The sequence below is a fragment of the Aegilops tauschii genome, chromosome 7, assembly GCF_002575655.3.
Source record: "Aegilops tauschii subsp. strangulata cultivar AL8/78 chromosome 7, Aet v6.0, whole genome shotgun sequence".
Lineage (NCBI taxonomy): Eukaryota > Viridiplantae > Streptophyta > Magnoliopsida > Poales > Poaceae > Aegilops > Aegilops tauschii.
In genome coordinates, this window is record NC_053041.3 from 632485406 (window position 1) to 632493145 (window position 7740).

At 53.3% G+C, this 7740-nt stretch overlaps 1 non-coding gene across 1 annotated transcript; it reads right to left on the reverse strand.

Moving 5' to 3' along the window:
- LOC109736455 (uncharacterized) lies at positions 1-2092 on the reverse strand. Its single transcript, XR_012189944.1, has 4 exons — positions 1131-2092; positions 968-1042; positions 704-880; positions 1-562 (listed from the first exon to the last, which is right to left on the reverse strand). It is a non-coding gene; the product is annotated as an uncharacterized protein (transcript).
- Between the last annotated feature and the right edge of the window lie 5648 nt (positions 2093-7740).

Sequence of the window (7740 nt, forward strand, 5' to 3'; positions counted from 1 at the left end):
CTAATAACATGGCCTGAGTTGCACGACACCACACCACCTCTAGCAATACAGCCTCACTCCCAGCATTATTAGCTCGCTATGCTCACTACCAAAATATGACATGCTAATCCTTGTAGCATACAAATTTAGTTTCTCACGGCAGTCACAACGCCCCAAAGGCAGCTTGGTGCTACAATATTACAAGCTATAGGGCCATAATTCCACTTCTGACTAGCAACTAAAAGTCGGCAGAGACATCTGAATGAAATGGCGGGGTTGCCGCATCGTCAGACCCACTGAGAATTACTTTTCCATTCGCCACAGCTTCTGCAAGAAACAAAAGGTCTGCCTTTCTGGATACCGGGCACATGCAACGGCTCCAAACTGGGAGTAATCAGTACCAGTTTATGAAGAGAGCTAGCCTTCCTCAACAAAAAAAACACCAGCTGCAGCTCATAGCGGTTCCAACTGAAATTCGTAATCTTTACCACCTTGAGGTTTTCCAAAACATCCGGTGGTGGCTCTAACCCCACATAGTCAAACGAATTCACCAAGAGCCCGCTCGGTGCAGTAGGGAGTTGCAAGCACAAATCGTGATCACTTTAGAAGCATTATGATGAAATAAAAATACAATAAAGATGTCAATGCACTAAACTGACAGACTGGATACTGAGAAACCAAAACCATAAAATTTGTAAAAAAATAAACGGGTGTTAAACCTGCACAAAAAGCCTCTCTAGATTAGAACAGCCTGTGTTCTTGAGGAACACATAGATGTTTGCAAGCTCAGGGGCCTTCATTTCTAACATAATCAACTGCAGTTCTGTCATGCTCCGAAAGAATTCACCACCCATCTTGGCCGATCCGCATGTGAGGTTGCATTAAGCAAGGAAGGCACAACCTAAGATGGCATTCAAAGTTAACAAGCAGTCCATGATTTCAAACATCGCAAACTAAACTGAAGTTCAGCTGAGAAATGCATACATACAAAGAGGACATTGCTGCAGATGGTGAGGGTAGCGAGTTTTGAGCAAACGCGGCTTTCGAATCACTCACTGAACACCTGATAAAGTGCAAGCGTGACATAATTCAGACATATGAGTATGCTAATTATCCATGGTAACTTCTGAAGAATCCAATAGTCAATAGACCTTCTGGCAGATGAGGACATTGCGGCTTGTCTTGACGCCGAAACGGATGTCGATGTCGGCGAACAAGGCGTCGCCGGGCAGATAGAAGAAACAACCACCGCTGTAGCGAAAGGACCGGAGGCTAGAGACCACCGTGAAGTCCACCCCGATGAGGCAGGTGCAGTCTACGATGGTGACGCTCCTGAGGCTGGTGAGCCCCATCACCGCCATCACGACGACACGACTGATGCCCGTGCAGGAGCACAGGCCGAGGACGCGGAGACGGGGGCACAACGCCAGCATCCTCGCAAGGTCCCTATCGTCGAGGCGGACGGAGTGGAGGAGGACGGCCTCGAGGGCGGCGCAGGGCCGGGCGGCCCTGCCTTGGAGGCCGGAGACCCCGATGCCCCGCAGCGAGAGGCGCGCGAGGGCGGGTCCGGCCCCCGCTGGGAAGTGGAAGAGGAGGGGCGTGTCCGCCGGACACGTCCTCCGCAGCTCGACGCCGCAGCGGGCGGCGGCGGCGAGGTAGCGGTCGAGCCCGCGGGCGCGCATCGCGAGGGTGTCCACGACGAGGGAGTAGCGGTCGATTCGCCCGCGCCGGCCCTGGAACTGGCGCAGCTCTAGGGCCTCGAGGAGCTTGTTGGAAGAGGGGGTGGAGTGCGGGCGGAGGTGGTGGTGGAGGGAGGGGGAAGGGTTCCCGTCGTCCTCCCAGCGGCGCGCCCAGAGGCCGCGCCAGGCGCGGGAGAGGGACGAGGCGAGGATGGCGGACCTGAGCGGGAGGAAGGAGAGGATGCGCAGCTGCAGCGGCTCCGGCAGCGCCGAGAGGTAGTCTACCGCCGCCGCCGGCAGCCGCGGCCTCTTGGCGTCGCCGCCGATTTCCACTGCCATTGTTCCCCACTTCAGTCTCTCACTCCGCTCTGCTCGTCCGCCACCCGGCGGAAAAAAGGACAGCATGGGCCATAATCTTTTCTTGAGACGAGTCTAATTATAATGGGGCTGATAGCACTCATCAAGCCCATGATCTTTAGTTTCTCTTTAGCCCATTTCCTCGTGCTACTCTAGAAGTTCTCCCACTTCTTCCCCAACCCGAAACGGGCGACGACGGAGCGGTGGCCGGCGGCAATGCCACCTCGCCGTTTGTGGCCCTTGGCCCGGTTGAGTTGAGGGTCGTGCGCGTTGCCGCCACCATGACCTTCTCCGTCGGCAACAGCTGCAGGGGGTGCTCCTGTTCTCCGCCTCGTCGCCTCAAGTTGTTTTGTACACCCTCCGTTTCTAAATATAAGACTTTTTAAATTTTTTAATATAAACTACATACGAGCAAAATAAATGAATCTACACTCTAAAATACGTCTATATTTTACCTGGTCATGGGCAGCCCGGCCCGGTCGACCCAACCCAACCCGGCCTGAAAATCCTGGACCGGGTCGGGCCAGTGCGTGCCATCGGGCCGCAATAGAAATTCCAAGTGTGGGAGCGGTCGATTAGGAAACCAGAATTAGCTACACATTCTCACTATCGATGCCAAAGAGCCAGCGGAGAGTAACGGAAAAAAAAACTTGCATTGGTGGAGAGTACGGGGAGTGCTCGCAATTTGCAATGTTTCTCTTCTTGTCAGTTTTCCAAGATCGAGATGATATGTGGCCGTTTTGAATTTTGTTAAATCTGGCACGGATTGTGTAAGGCACCTTTGAACCTCAATGTATTTTCGTTTTTGCATTGAATGTTCTTTCTTTAGATATTTGTTGTTCCGTTATCTTTTGATAGTGAAACCCGATCCATTTTAGATCGAATGGGAGAAAACAAAAGCTAGCACGGATTCTTTTATCTCTTCGTGCGCGCATTCTTTATCTTCAATGGAACTAGAAAATTGATACGTACAGAGAAAATTCAAGAGGGTTGTTAGCGAATTTTGTTCGAAGAGGGGATAGCACTGCGTGCGAGTAGCTTAATCATCCTCGTACTTGCATCGAACTAGTTGCTGCCGATTGTAATCATGTGACTTTGGCATAAACTAAGCGGCTTCCACCCCTGGGGAGGGCGCAATCGTTCAGGACTGCTCATGTTTGGGGATTCCCCGTGCACAACACACATGACGCGTTCGCTCTGTGTTAATCGATACGCGTCGCCGGGACACACGATGACGAACATCCCATATGATCTAGGGGACCCCGCACCCGGTATCGTTGATAGAAGCCCCCGGCCCTACCAACTGGTGGTGACTCCGAGGAGCCTATGACAGATTGTTGCCGCATCGTCCTTGACTGAAACTTTGTCTCGGCTCGAGAGTGGAATGATGATGTGTCATCCCAACGCCCAATCACGCGAGAAATGGGAGGCGAGCCCAGCCTTTTTTGGAACCAAGGCTCAAGAAGAGCCCGCATAAGCGACCGAAAGATATATGGAAACTGACTAAGCAGCTTACAACGCGACACATACTACTGCACATCAAGAAAATACATGAGAAAATCCTGCAAGTAATGTCGAAGCCCGCTGCACCCTGGGACCAAAGACAGGAAAACAAAGTAGCATCGAGGACCAGTTAGTAGCATGGAAGCATCGAGGGTCGCCTGACCATAGAGCATCGGACAAAACGAGCACCTGTCTTCCAACGCCGAAGAGGAACCCTATCCTCTCGCCTAGGCTCGAAGGCACCGCACCGTCGGATCGTTGGGAGCTCACCCGAGAGCTAGAGCAGGCGCAGGCCGACACACCAGAGCAAGAAAACTATTGGTCCTCGCCACACCGAAGACACACCACATCCGCTGCACTGCCACCTTCCTTGGACACCTAGAAACAGAAGGAAAGCTGCCGGGAGGATCGTCGAAGAAGCACTGCAGAGCACCAGGGGCGAAAGTTGGAAGCACCGGGTGTCGCTCCAGTGTCCGCACAAGGGGAGAGGTATCTGCGGTGCACGTCGTGGAGCTGTCAACGGGAAGAGGAACCCTATCCCCCTCCGACCCGGCTTAGGAGCAGAGCCACCATGACACACCACGACCTTGCCGCTGCAGAGCATCACTCCTTCAAGGCATACACCTGTAGGAACACACACCCTACACACAAAAATTACCCCTTGGGCTCGCCGCCGACGAGCGCTCTCCAACCTCACAGCCACTCTCCCGAAGAACCAGGCGGCGTCTCCAAGAAGAGAACGACGCGCAGGGCGCCGCCGCCGCCCAACCCGGGACGGGTTTTGGGCTTTCACCCGGGATCTGGGACGGGGGTGGATAGAACAGGTCCTCAGCGGCGCCTCCAGGGAGAAAAACCACGCGCGCACGCGCCGTGGCCGCCGTGGCCGGAGAACCGGCCAAGGGATTACCCCAGACGCAGTCCTATACCACCATCACCCCGCCAGCACCGGATCTGATAGCCAAAGCCACAGATCGGACACCGCCAGAGGGGGGAGTGGAGCAGAGGAGGAGAGAAGCACGACCTTCAGATCTGGAGTGGAAGAAGCCCACGCCACGACCACCTCCTGCCGGCTCCTTGCTGCCCAAGCTGTCGAGGAGGCCGTCCGCCGCATCCCGCGCCCGCCACCTGCCGCGAAGGTGGCGCCGCCTCGCCGCCACCTTCATCGGCAGCCTCCTAGGCTGGCGTACGTCTGGTGGCGGCAAGGGGAGGGGGGGCTGGAGGGGGTGGAGGGGGTGGCGGCGCCGGGGGGAAACCCTAGTCGGGGGGCGAGCCCAGCCTTTACCCGCAGGGCTAACGCCTGCGCCTTCCTGCTTATAAAAGGCGTGACGCGACGCCACGCCCCTCAGGTCACAGTCCCACCTTCTTCCTCTTCTTCTCACTTCTCTTATATTTACGCTTAAATTTGCCGTGTCGTGTTTTTCCTTTATCGAATTTTGCACGTGTCCTCCAGGGTGAAGAAGGTGAAACACTCTCTAGTAACTAGCTAGTGTACACCGTCGGACAAGATAAGATGCAACGATGTGCTGCTCAGCAAGACAACCTGTCATATAGATGTTCGGTGGTCGATTGTTAGTTTATCCTCAATCCTCATGCAAAACAATACACAGTTATTAATTTAGAAAGATTAACACAACAATTCAATTCGACTCACTGCTGCCGGTGCGCAGTTTTACGTGAACAACAACAAATCTGGTACATTGTTCGTCGATCGATCGAATGATTGGATTGTTCATACTAATTGATACTCGACAAGTACATTACTCCTGCGTCTACGGAAATCTTGGGGCTGGCCGTCGTCACCCTCCTGCATCTACTGCTCTTCCAAGGCGTCGTAATCCTCCTCCGGCTCTGCTGGCTCGCCGCCCTCGTGCATCCACTGGTCCAACTCGGCGACACCATAATCCACCTCCTCCTGTGGCGACAGCGGTTGCAGGAGCTGGGCATCTGCTGCAGAAGATGGCGGCGGCGGAGAAGCGACGCCTGCAGCAACAGCGGCGTCGTCTTCGTTGAACAGCCACCGGGACTCCTCGGGGACCTCCGACGACGACTCACCGCCGGGCTCCTGCATCATGAACTGGTGGTCGTCGGGTGGGGCGGCGAAGAAGCACAGGCCCCATAGCTCTTCGGGGACGCCCGACGGTGACATGAGCTCCCGCGTCCACCGGTCGATCGCGTCGTAGTCCTCCAGCGCCAGCGCCAGCGGCTGCGGATGCGGATGCGGATGCAGGGGCAGCAGCAGTCGTTGGGCGTTCGCCGAGAAGGGCCCCGGGATGGGAGCACACCATGGACGATGCTCCACCTCCTCCATATCCCAATCGATCGAGCGAGATCGCCGCGCTGGATCTCGCTTAGGGTTAGATGGTTGTTCTCCCGCCGGCTGTCCTGATGTTTCGTGGGTATGCAGCTGCTGCTTACGTAGCTTTTATGAAAGAAATCGATCGGGGAGCCGGCTGGCCGGAGTCCGACTCCGATTCCAACTCTTCGCGGCATCACGACGGTGGACCCATATCGATTTGGCGAGTACCACGCGCTGGTCGGCCGAACCGTTGGATACAGCCTCGATCTCGTCTCCTTCCCCTGCTCGGTAAACGAATGGCGCCCCTTTCTCTCCCCCGCTCGCCTCCGCCAGACTCTCCATCGGCCGGTTCCAGTGTATAGTCGCCGTCGATGCAATATTTCCAGATTCGGCAACAAAAAAGAGCAGTGTCGCGGGTGGTAGCAAAAAATAAACACAGTTCAGCAAGAAAAAAAAACTGTCGCCGGTTCCAGCATACCATCTCGCCGATCCAGCTAAAAAACTTGCCGCTTGTAGCAAACCAAAAAGACGGTGCCAACAAATCGAAAGGACGGCGCCAGCAAAATCATCTGGAAACACGTGTCATTCCTGCCTACGGTCGCAAACAAAACATCTCACTGATCCAGCAAGAAAACTTGCCAGTTGTAGCAAAACAAAAAGCCAGTGCCAGCAACATCAAAACTTGCTGGTCGTCCGATTGCAACACTTGTCAATGTGGATGTAGTCATGGTTTTCACTTTCAACGAGATTTCAACGAAATTCACTGAATTTCATTAATTTCAGAAGACAATGAAATATTTATGTTTCGGCCTAAATATTTTGGCTATTTCAGTAGTACACAGAAATTAAAAATATGTTTCAAAAACTTCAAAATCTTAATCGAATTCAAGTGAATATTTCGGCCCTTTGACCGAAATGAAAACGGAAATCACTGAAATTCACTGAATTTCGGTGATTTTGGTTGGTGCTGCAATTTTTCTGAAATTGAAAACCATGGATGCATCTTTTTTGCCAGCCAGTTCCAGCAAAAACCTAGCCGGTTGCAGCATCAGAGGTGGTCATCTCCATCGCCGGCAATGTTGGTTGCAACTTTTCGCCGGCATGGTTCCAACAAAAAAGCCGGCCGGTTGCAGCACCAGAGAGGATTGTGTCAATCACCGGCAACTGCTGCTTTGCAGCGTCGATTGATTGCTTGCCGTTCATTGCCATGGCCGTTCCAGCTGTGCCTCGCCGCACCATTTGCAATACCGCCCCACCACACTACCCTTCCCGCATTCGTGGGGGAGGTAGGAGCAGTGCGAGCACCACAGATGGACAGCTCGCCGGGGAAGATTGTCGTGAACGTGGCTGGCCATGGCCAGCGAGTAGTGGTTGCGGTGGGGTAGGAGATTGGAATTTAGAGAGATTGATGAAAGGGATTGGGAACGAGTGGTTGCGCTCGGCTGAGAAAAAAGATAAGAGGATGAGGGAAGGCGGTGGGGTGGACCCATATACACACGTGGAGGGGCGTGACATGGCGTGACCGGCCGAGCGTTAAGCTGGTCGTCTAGAGGGAAATGTTTCCCTATCAATTTATCAACTCTTCTTACTACGCTTGCCCACCTAAACTAGGGCTATGACAAGTCGCATCTATTTCTCTTTCTGGGTTTTTTCCGAGGAAAACAACAAGACCCTGCTGCGTATTTTTCTTGATTTTTTAAAACATAATACGAACCAAGGTTTTGTTAAAAAGAAAGGAAAGAAATAAAAAAAAGATATGCAGAAAGGAAGAATGTGCAGAGAGCTAAAAACAAGACAAAACTATACAACAACAACGTCAGGAATCAGCAATGAGAGGATTGCTAATAAGCTGTGATCTGAGCTCTAAGGTAGCCGAACTCTATGATGCTGCTACTGAAGAAGCTTCTGCAAAGAGTATCTTCAAAC